This window comes from Notamacropus eugenii, chromosome 3 (genome assembly GCF_028372415.1).
Source record: "Notamacropus eugenii isolate mMacEug1 chromosome 3, mMacEug1.pri_v2, whole genome shotgun sequence".
NCBI lineage: Eukaryota > Metazoa > Chordata > Mammalia > Diprotodontia > Macropodidae > Notamacropus > Notamacropus eugenii.
This window is the reverse complement of record NC_092874.1, coordinates 107128250-107139198: the sequence shown is the minus strand read 5'-3', so window position 1 is coordinate 107139198 and position 10949 is coordinate 107128250. Positions and strand designations below refer to the sequence as shown.

At 38.4% G+C, this 10949-nt stretch overlaps 1 pseudogene; it reads right to left on the bottom strand.

Annotated features, from left to right (window-relative positions):
• Positions 1–9321: 9321 nt before the first annotated feature.
• LOC140531876 (taste receptor type 2 member 3-like) lies at positions 9322–10274 on the bottom strand (annotated as a pseudogene).
• Between the last annotated feature and the right edge of the window lie 675 nt (positions 10275–10949).

Sequence of the window (10949 nt, the reverse complement as noted above, 5' to 3'; positions counted from 1 at the left end):
ATAGAGAGATAGAGACAGAGAATCAGAGACAGAGACTCAGACAGCATGACACACACAGAGACAGACATAGACAGAGAGATGAAGAGAGGGAAGGCCTTGTCTCACCTCCAAGGGGATACAAGATGGAAACAAAAATATTCTCTAGGCCTTAGGTTCCCAAAATGGGGAATACTGCTCCTTGGAGGGTGCTGAAAGCATTTGGGAGGGCAACAGTGTTGAGGTTTGGGGTACTGGGGACCCCAAAATATCCACATGCCAGGTCCTGCTCAAATGAATTCAGCACAAGCCTTCTCAAAGCCAAAGAAAAACAAAGTTTATTAAAGATTCGCCATACAGGGTTGACTCTTAAGAGCCCTCACCATTTGTAACTAAGTATTTGTAATGTTAGTATTAACAAGCAGGACAGATGGACAGCTAGACAGAGTCTGAGCTGGATTGAATATGAGTGCCTTCATGGAGGCTAGATGGAACTTAAATATGGAAAAAACTGAGGGAAGAATCCAGGTGTCATCAAGTAGTCTGGAGTCCCAAGGATGGTCTTGATAGGGAAGTTCAGCCTGGAATGTAGATCATACCCAGGGAGGATCCTGATAGGAGTCCTGACTAGGTGACTGGACCTCAAGAGAATGCTAAATAATGTCCTGTAATAGGATTAAAGGGAGGAATATCAAAAGAATGCTAAATCAAGGAAGGGGAATCTAAGGAGCCCCCCAAGGCCAGGCTTTCTGGGGGGCGCTTGAGACAATGGGACCAAAACCCTCCAAGTTCAAGGGACAAAGGTCTTGGCTTGGGCTTGCACCCCATCAGTAGTAGCTTTCGTGAAATTGGGGGGCATTGAATAGAAATAAGGAGGTATTAGAAGCCCAAGAAAAGAAAAGAAGAAAAATTTGAACTGTTCTTACATGTTTCCTCTGTTGTGTGGCAGAGTTAGAGTCATAGTGATACATTACTTTGCAAATAAATACACAAAATGCAAGTTATAACTTGCATTAATGGTCAAGTATGGAGAGAGACCTTTAACAAGTAAGTGTTGGCAGGTAAGGTTGTTGCTTATTGTCTGGGAAAGCCACAATGCCTCAAGGTAGGAATATGTGGGTGTAATGACTTGTTTACAATGCAGTACTATAGGGTTACATGATAGAATAGTGTGTCATCAAATTTCAGTGGAGGAATATTTATTAATGAAATTAATTTATTAATTAAATAATTAAAATTATTGAATTTAAGATGTGACATTTTAAAAAAGTTATATTTTTAAAAATAATGCGTATCATAAAAAAAAACTATTAAAGGGTTAAAGAAACTAGATTTCCAAGGGGGCTTTTTTTGAAAAGTAGGCAGTACGCCAAAAAAGTTTGGGAACCTCTGCTCTAGTCTCTGGTCCTCTAAAGGTTACCATCTTCCCAATCTTTTTCCTCCTCTAGGAGAGCCTGATATCACTCATCCATTCTTGAAGCTGGAAGCCAGAAGCTGAGTGGAAGATGGATCAAAACAGGGCCAGACTTCCTCACCCAGGAAGGGAGAATTACAAACAGGCAATACAGTTTTCCATCACCTAGAATCCATTACAAAATAGTCTGGATTCTAAAGATATAACATAACATTCTTTACACCTTGTAACTCAAAAAAAAAAAAGAGCCCAGATTGGTTTTTCACCAACTCTAGTGAGCAGGCAGGAGAGCCTCTATGACTTTTGCTAAACTGAAGGCTTTTTGAGAGCTTAAAACCAAAAAATAAATTCTCATAAACCTTCTAGTCCCACTCCTTCATTTAACAGATGAAGAGGTTGAGATTCTGTGCAAACCACATACTCACCTTGAGTTGGTCTCTGAGGAAGGAAGACTTGGATTCAAGTCCTGCCTCTGACCAACACTGGTTGTGTGATTTGAGCAAATATTTAAGTTCTCAGTGTCCCTTGGGCCTGGAGTCAGATAAACCTGAGTTCAAATTCAGCTCCAGTCACTTCCTAGCTTTGTGAGCCTGGCCAAGTCACTTTACCTCTATAGTCCTCAGTTTTCTCAACTGTAAAATGGGAATTATTATTATTATTTTTAAATAGTGCCTACCTCTCAGTGTTGTTGTGAAGATAAAATGAGATAATACTTTAACAAATGCTTGCTTCCTCCTGATCTGATTGGTGAAGAATTTTTTTAAGTAGCAAAAGAAAAATTCCAAACCAAAGTTACACAGCTAGTTGTAGGAGAGCCTGGACATGAGGTCAGGTCTTCTGATTTCTCAAACAGAACTCTATTTGTAATGCCATTATGCCCCTAGCTTCTTTGGTTCCTTTACACTCTTCCCCTACCTCTCACTGCTCTGAGCTATTCATGCCAAAAGGTTTTAAGTACATATTCCCATCATGAAAATGCTTTATTTCCAAATTAATTTCCTTCATGGGGAGTTTCTTTTCCTTTCTTTTTGAGAAGGAGCATAATATATGCTGTCAACCTGAAAGTTTGGTTAAAAGAGGCAAACAAGTTAGGTGGTATATAAATTCATATTGTTCATTCCCTTAAAGCTAGCAGAATACATTCATGGAACCAGAACTTAAATTCTGACTGTATGATAAAAGAATGACAAGCCTTTTTATAAGTTTTAGGATAATTCCAACTCAGGATGTCTGTGTCTCTCAGATTTATGGTTTCCATATATATTTAACCATATCATGAGAAACGAAGTTTATTTGTTGAATAAGTTGTAGATACATTAAGACAAGACAACTGAAAAAGTGTCCATTGAAATTACAATCCTAGCCTGTCTGTGTTTCTCTTGTATAGCATATGGCCATAGGATACCAAGATAAGAGAAGTCTCACTATTCAAGACAATGTCTGGTCCCAAGTGTCCTGTCCTTTAGTGGTTACAAACAGGAAGAATGCTCATGGTCAGCCTCATCTGGTCTTAAATTTCTGACACAGGAAAGGCCATTTTTAGAGCAAAGCAAAGTATGTCTGGTTGATTAGTTTAGACTTTGGCCTTTATTGGGGTTCAAATGATCTTTAATGGTTATCAGTATAAAACTAGCAAAAATCAGCAGGGAGAGACTATTTTGTTTTTCCCCCTGAAATAAGCATTCTGCCTCCTGCTGGAGATGCTTGACCTTCTTCTTTATCTGGATAGATGACTGACTGTTACCAGGTGATGACACAATCAAACAATTTTCTCTTCTTGTTAAGAGGAGGATGAATTATGAGATATAAACTAAGAAGTACAATATAAGTTAAAAAGTGTAGCAGGAACTATTATACATCTATTCCCCACTGGTCCATCACAGGGCTAGAAGGAGTGTATGGTACCCCTCATCCTCCTTTCCATAGGTGCTTTAGCAAGCCCTTCTAAGTCATCTAAATAATACTGCCCAGCTGCTCACCTTTAAATGTCTTCAATATATTATTATTAACCATTTAATATAAGTGCTGTTGATCAGAGAATTCCTAACAAATCTGATGAATTCCCTGGTCATCCTGATGTTATCTTACAGGATGTCAGCTTTTGTTTGCAAACACTTGACTGATACCTCTCCTTGGAGTGTGGGTATGGTCAATGGTGCCCTCTGAGAGGACAAAAGGTCCTCTTTTATTGCTGGTCCTCTGCAGTCATTTAAAGTGGACAGACAGAACAGTTTCCTCTTTTGGTCTTTACAAGAATAGATCATCAGGTATCAGGGTAGACCTCAGATGAGGATGGGTGTGTGTAGTGGGAGAAAAGAGAGACCTGTGCTTATGCAGTGTCCTATATTGAGGAACTAGAATAGCTGCTTTGGGATTAGGTGTACATGGTGGTTACTTGTTTTTGCCCAAAACTTCTGAGCACAGATCACAAACTAAAATTCCTAGGCACAGGCTTTCCTAGCTCGAAAGATGACAGCAGTCAGGGAAATAAGTGATTTCCTCCAGAAGCACATGGCAGAAGATACATTTGCTTACTTAGTTGAAGATTGAGAATTTGGGGATCAGACCATATTTTTTTCAGGACTGCTATAAATACCTTTCCTTTCATGAATGTTTATCTTTTATTCATTAATAATTGGGTTCATGTTTGCAGGATACGTCATTTTGATTTGTATCTTGAGCCTCTATACTTTTAGTAATATGTTATTACCTTTCCTTCTCCACTTTCTAGCGGGTGCAGAATAGTCATGTGATATTTAAATTTCCTTTTCTTTGTATTTCAAGGCCTTTCTCTTGGATAGCTGAAAAGTTTTTTTGTTGCTATTTGAATTATTAAAATTAATTACTATATGTCTCAGAGTCTGAGAAAAAGAGTTTCTTTTTAGAGGCAATGTGTGGACTCTTTTGATTAATCCTTTTGTTTTCTATGTTCAGAAATTCTGAGCAGTTTTCTTGTATTATTTTTGATATCATGTTATTCTGATTTTCCTGTTTGCCACGTTTTTCTTGAAGACATGTGATCCTTAAATTGTCTTTGTGCATCCTGTCTTTGAGATCAATGACTTTTGCTTATAACAGAAATTGTGAGTTCCGTTAGCATTGTTTTCTTTTGCACCTTTTCTTCTAGATGGTCCTTCACTTCTGTTTCCCCTATTTCCTCACTTAAATCCAATTCATTTACAAGTTGGGGCTTCACCTTCCTTATGCCACAGTCCACTTGGAGAATAAAGGACAAACCACAACTTGGGTTCCAAATCTGTGTTTTTCTCTTTCACTCTCATTGGTGCTTAAGTTATTCTATTCTGCCAAGTCTTTTTGCTGTATACTTCTCTTAAACTTTTAATTGCCTTTTTGAACTATTTTGCTTCTGTTCTATGCTCTGTTAGTATTCTGTAAGGTTCTGTGTTTCATCGAATATTGGCTCAATTTTCTTTTTCTAGTATTATTTATTTAGAGAAGGTTGTATTCTTTTAGATGTTTTAGTATTCATCTTTCTTTCTAATGTTAATATCTTCTCAGTTGATTTGTCTGCTTGTATTCTTGATTTTTGATTGAATTTTCTTTCTTGAGTTTTTGGGTAGTTTCAGGTTTTTTAAATTATTTTCTCACTCAGTTTCTGACTTTTCCTCTTTTCATCAACCTCTGACTGTGCTCTAAGTTTCTGGGAAGTCAGTACTGCCCTTGGCTTGATTCTAGTTCCTTTCCCTTCAATCCCAGTACTGTCATTTATTCTGGTCCTTTGCCCCTGTTTCCATTCTTTGTCTGTCCATTCCATTTCCGTTCCTGTTCTTTGACTGTCCTTAATGGTCATCTTCAGTTTTTTTGTAGGGTTAGGGGAAGGTGAGGTGGTATTTGGGTTCCTAACGTAGAATCTGCTTCAGGTCAAAGGAAGCTTGCCTCTCTCTTTTCCTTTTCCTTCCTCTTCTCTTCACATGGTTGGGCAGACTCAATGTCTATTGCTTGCTGCAGTGGGATAGTGAAAGAAATAGAGGGTTAGGTGAACAAGTCAATAAGCTTTTATTAAGTGATCTCTACCTACCAGTCACTGTGATAAGTGCCAGTAATATAAATACAAGCAACTGCTCTCAAGGAGCTTCATTTCAATAGGGGAAGGCAACACATAAGGCTAAATAGGGGGTTGGAAGGAAAGTACCATGCTGGGGCATGTTGGGTAGAGAATTCCAGAGAGTCAGTAGAGGAATTCCATAGAGGAATGGAGGAGTGAACATGATTGATCTGGGAAAGAATGATCTTTCAGGGTAAAAAAGCTATTGGGTTATGATAGAAAAAGATGTCTGGAGAGTGGTATTCAGAGAAGAATAAGGGAGTGAAGACAAGTGTGCCTGTAGACTCTTTGTAGCAGGAGGGAAATGCAAAGCATAAGCCCACGGATCAGTTTGGGCTGATCAGGATTGTTCACCTTGCAGTAGACTGAAGACAGGTGGTGGAGGGGTGTTGAATGAATGTGAAGGCAGTTAGCATTTTCCACTATTAATTCAGAAGACTGTTACTTTGTTTGGCATCTTGCTTTATTTCTTCCATTAATTTAGCCATAGTTGTGTAACTCTGCCACAATTTTTTCCTTGAGAGTTAGTAGGGATGTAAAAAATGTCTAGCCCTCTATTTTGTTGTTCATAGGATCCAGAATTCCCTGAGATCAGAGCTTTTGAGGAGAAGAGGATCTCCTGATGCAGCATGGCTCTTGGAGAAAAAAGAGTCGTATCTAAATATTTTTATTCAGCATCTTGCTTGGAGGACAGTAAATGAGTTATTGAGACATTACAGGTTCAGTGGGAAAGGGACTGTTAACTTTATTAGCTCTGTGTATATATGTGTATATATATGTGTGTGCCTGTATATTAAATGTCAACCTGGAAATTTGGTTAAAAGAGACAAACGGGCTAGGTGATATAAATTCCTATTGTTCATTCCCTTAAACCAGCTGAATGCATGTACATGGAGTCAGAGCTTTAATTCTGATTGCCTGAAAAAAAATTTAGAACAATTGATACTCAAGATGCCTGTGTCACTCAAATTTTTTATTTCCACATGTGTTCAACCATAGCATGAGAAAGAAATTTTCTTAATTGAATAGGTTGCAAATACAACAAGAGAGGTGGCAAAGTATCAATTGAGATTACAACCCAGGATATCTGTGTTTCTTTTACTATTAACATGGCACAACATAGTATATGTCCATAATATTTTAAGATAAGAAAAGTCCCATTATTCAATATAGTATCTGGTCAAGGTGCCCTGTCCTTGGTAGTCAGCAGAAGAATATTCTTCATCATCTTTCAACTGTTGACACAGGAAGGGTCATTTTGAGTTCACTTAGAGAACAAGGCATGTCTGTTATGCCAGAACACTGTAAAGCATTATGGTAGATTAAACTCACAATGGGCCACAATGCCTCTCCTGATCAGTCAACTCAGGTTTTAGGCCTTTCACAAATCTTGGGGTCTCAAAATGGTTTTGGTAGGGGTCTACAATTCATATACATGTATATATGTATATTATATATAATGTATACATATATACATATATATATAGTTATATTTTTTCTAGGAGGATTCTGAATTACAAGGTGGTACTTTTAAGTTTTGGTGAGAGAGGGGTTACAATGTAGGACTCTGGGAAGAAGAAGACTCACTGGAAGTCAAAGGCTTGCCCCAATAGTCACCCCCTGTTCAGTTCCCTCTGGAGAGAGCTTATGGATTATTTGAGGGTTTTCTGTGTGTGTTTGTAGGGGTTTCATTGCATCTGTTAATGAACTTCTATGAGTGATTTGTGTCTTCTGCATTTTCTGTGAGGTGATGTAAAGGTTGAAGACACTGCTTCCTTGAGTACATATACAGAAACAGGGGACTACTTTTATTCACATTTGAAGAAATTTAGAAACCAGCTATATAGTGAACGTGCCAGGAGAATTTCTTCCTACACCAGATGGGAGCAACAAGTCCTATTGGGGTCAACCTCCAGGATCATATTTGTTACACATGAGCCTCAGCTTCCTTGTGACTTGATATTACTTTGGAATAAACATAATTGTACTATTGACCTCCCAGTATTGACCTGATAAAGTTACTTTATTTTTTTTGTTAAATTATTTTATTTGTTTTCAGTTTTCTACAATCACTTCCATATCTTTTTCCCCTTCCTCTTTCTCCTTCCCTCTTTTCTCCTCACTCCCTCCCTGAGACTGTGTACAATCTACACATACATTCCTATTAAATACATTTTCACCTTAGTCATGTTGCATTGAAGAATTAAAATGAATGGGAGAAATCATAAAACAAAACAAAACATAATACAAAAGAAAATGGTCTGCTTCATTCTGTGATCCTATTCCATAGTTCTTTCTCTGGATGTGAAAGACATTTTGCCTCAAGAGTCCGTTGTGAATTTCTTAAGTCCTTGCATTGCAATGAAGCACTAAGTCTACCAGAAAAATTCCTCACACTATGTACTGTGGTTGTTGCTGTGTACAAAGTTCTCCTGCTTCTGCTTCTTTCAGTTCATGTAAGTCTTTCTAGGCCTCTCTGAAGCCTTTCTGTTCATCATTTCTTATAGCAAAATAGTATTCCATTACATTCATATGCCACAGTTTGTTCAGTCATTCCCCAACTGATGAGCATCCCCTTGATGTCCAGTTTTTGGCCACCACAAAGAGAACTGCTATGAACATTTTTTGCACATGTGTGACCCTTTCACATTTCTATGATCCCTTTGTAATACAGTCCCAGAAGCAATATAGCTGGGTCAAAGGATATGCACATTTTTGTAGCCCTTTGGGGATAGTTCCACATTTCTCTCCAACCAGAATGGTTGGATCAGCTCACAGCTCTACCAACAATGAATTAGTGTTCCAACTCTCCCACATCTTCTCCAACATTTATCATCTTTCTGTTTTGTCATGTTAGCTAATCTGATAGGTGTGGTGTAGTACCTCAGAGTTGTTTTGATTTGCATCTCTCTAATCAATAATGATTTAGAGCATTTTTTTATATGACTATAGATAGCTTTAATTTCTTCCTTTGAAAACTGCCTGTTCATATCCTTTGATCATTTATCAATTGAGGAATGACTTGTGTTCTTGTACATTTGACTCAGTTCTCCATATATTTTAGTGATAAAGTCACTTTATAAAGCAATAAAGAAGAGATAGTATAACCATTATTATCCCCCCCATTCCTTAGTTGCCCCCTCACTTCCTCTTCAATCCTTTTTTTATACCTCTGTAGCTTTCCAAATATCTGACAAATGGGAACTCGATGACAGCTGACATTAACCTATTTCAAAGACATTAGTCTTTGTACCTGATCGCTGTTCCCCTACTCACTAGTATTGTCATTATATAAGAAGTCCACAATAAAACCTCCCAAAGGGAAAAGTCATGTCCTCTATCTACATATTTAATCTGTATCTACAGATGAATATTATATGTTGTAAACACACACTCATTATTTAGCACATTGGAATGACTGGATATCAAGCACAATCTTTTAAAATAATGTCCAGATTTTATTGAATGTCTTAGAAATATTTTAAAAATTACTTTATGTAAAGAAAAACTTATGGAAATTATTGTGTATATGCATGTACATAGTGGCAAATAATTATAATAGTAGCCAGCATGTATGTAGTACTTTAAGGTTTGCAAAGAGCTTTAAACCGATTTTCTTATTTTACTCTCACAACAACCATGAGAGGTAGGTGCCAATATTATCATCTCCATTTTACAGATGAGGCGACTAAGGCAGAGAGGTTAAATGACTTGCTCAGGGTCATGTAGCTAGCAGTGTCTGAGACAGATTTTGGCTTCCTGACTCTAGGTCCAATGCTCTCCCTTCTATTTCACCTAGCCATCTAGCATAGCAGAATTTTAGAAGACTTGCAGAGCCTACACTGCCCTTCCCCTCCCCCTTGCACTAGAGGGTAAAGAATCCCCTGATCCCACCTTTCCTGCAGCCCTTCTTCAACCACAGCAGCCTCAAGAATGCCTGCTTCAAGTTTTTGTTTTGCATAATGAGGGTAAACGAGTGTACAGAGGGAAAGATAGGGGCAGCCAACAGCATACTTGCTATTATCAACTTGCCTTCTTTCAGGAAAGCGCTTGCTGTTCCAATGAAGAGAATGACAAAATAAAAGAAAAAGAGGAAGAGGAAGGAAAACATTACAAAAGTGGCTCTCACATGGGCCTTAGCTCTCACATCTCCAGAGGCAGTGACATAGTGTTGCATCATCCTGGTATGCCTCCTCAGGGAGATGATGAGTAGGAGACAGGAGAATAGGGATATATTGAATAGTATTAGTGTCCACAGGAGACCAAGAAAGTGAAGACATAAATTTCTCTTTGCTTTCTTCTGACACTTTCAGTGTAGTTTGAAATGAGTAGCATTTTTAGGAGGTCAGAATATAAATTGAATTTTTGGATCAGTAACACTGTACTGAAGATAAATAGGAGCACACAGCAAAATAGAATGCAGACAACTACCTGGGAAATCCTCCACTTGAGCCAGAGGAAGGCAGGGTGGGAGAAAATGGCAATCTTCAGGCAGTAGAAGACACTGAGGCAAGTGGACAGCCAGATGGTTAAATAGTTACTAAAAGTCTAGCTAGTTTCATGTATTTGAGTAAATGTCACTCCACAGAAGAAATCAGGATAGAACACCAAGGTGGTGGCATCAAAAGTGACCACACATTGCTGGATGATCCTGGAGAAGGAGGCTAGATTCATAATGATGAAGTCAGATAAGGAAATCTTGCTCCTCTTGATCCAGTGGATACAATTGATAAACCCAAGAAAACCATTCCCCCAAATCCCCAGAATGAACTGACTGAAGGTCACAAACAGAAAGAAGATTTGGAATGAGTTCAACATGTCTGCAAATGGATTTCCCCACCTCTGTAATGTCTCTGCTTATGTGCAGCTTTGTTGCTGCTCTCCAGCTTCTCTGACCTGAGGTAAGTAAGCTCACACAGGTACCTGCTTTTCCCAGAGTCACTAGGACCTTTTGTCCTTCTCTCAGTTGCTTGTGCTCCTGCCTCTGTCCAGGGTGCTTAGAAATTTCTGAGAGTCAGTCTTGCAACTGCTCCTTCCAAACTGGTCTGCTCTTGTTCTCTAGTTCAGACATTAGGCTTGGAGTTTTCTCAAATCCTTGGGTCATAAATATCATATAGTGAATGAAAGACCAATAACTCTTTGCTAAGATGCAAATCGCTGCAGGATTTAGTATCATACAGAGAAGGGAGGAGTCAGAGTCAGAGAAAATACAGGGTTCATTTCCACATACACAACAAGTTTCTATGTCACATAAAGAGAACAGAATTAGTCCTTGATAACTCAGAAAGTACAGTCCGCTGGAGAGGTATCTGAAGTGACTGGAGGGAAGATATAATTTGAGGAGTGACTCTTCCAACACCATGAGATATATGTGTTTGCGTGTGTATGTATGTGTGTATATCTATGTATTTAACTTTATGTTTCCTACATCATTTCCTCACACCTCTCCAGTGCATTGTACTTTCTGGTATACCAAGGGATGATTCCACTATC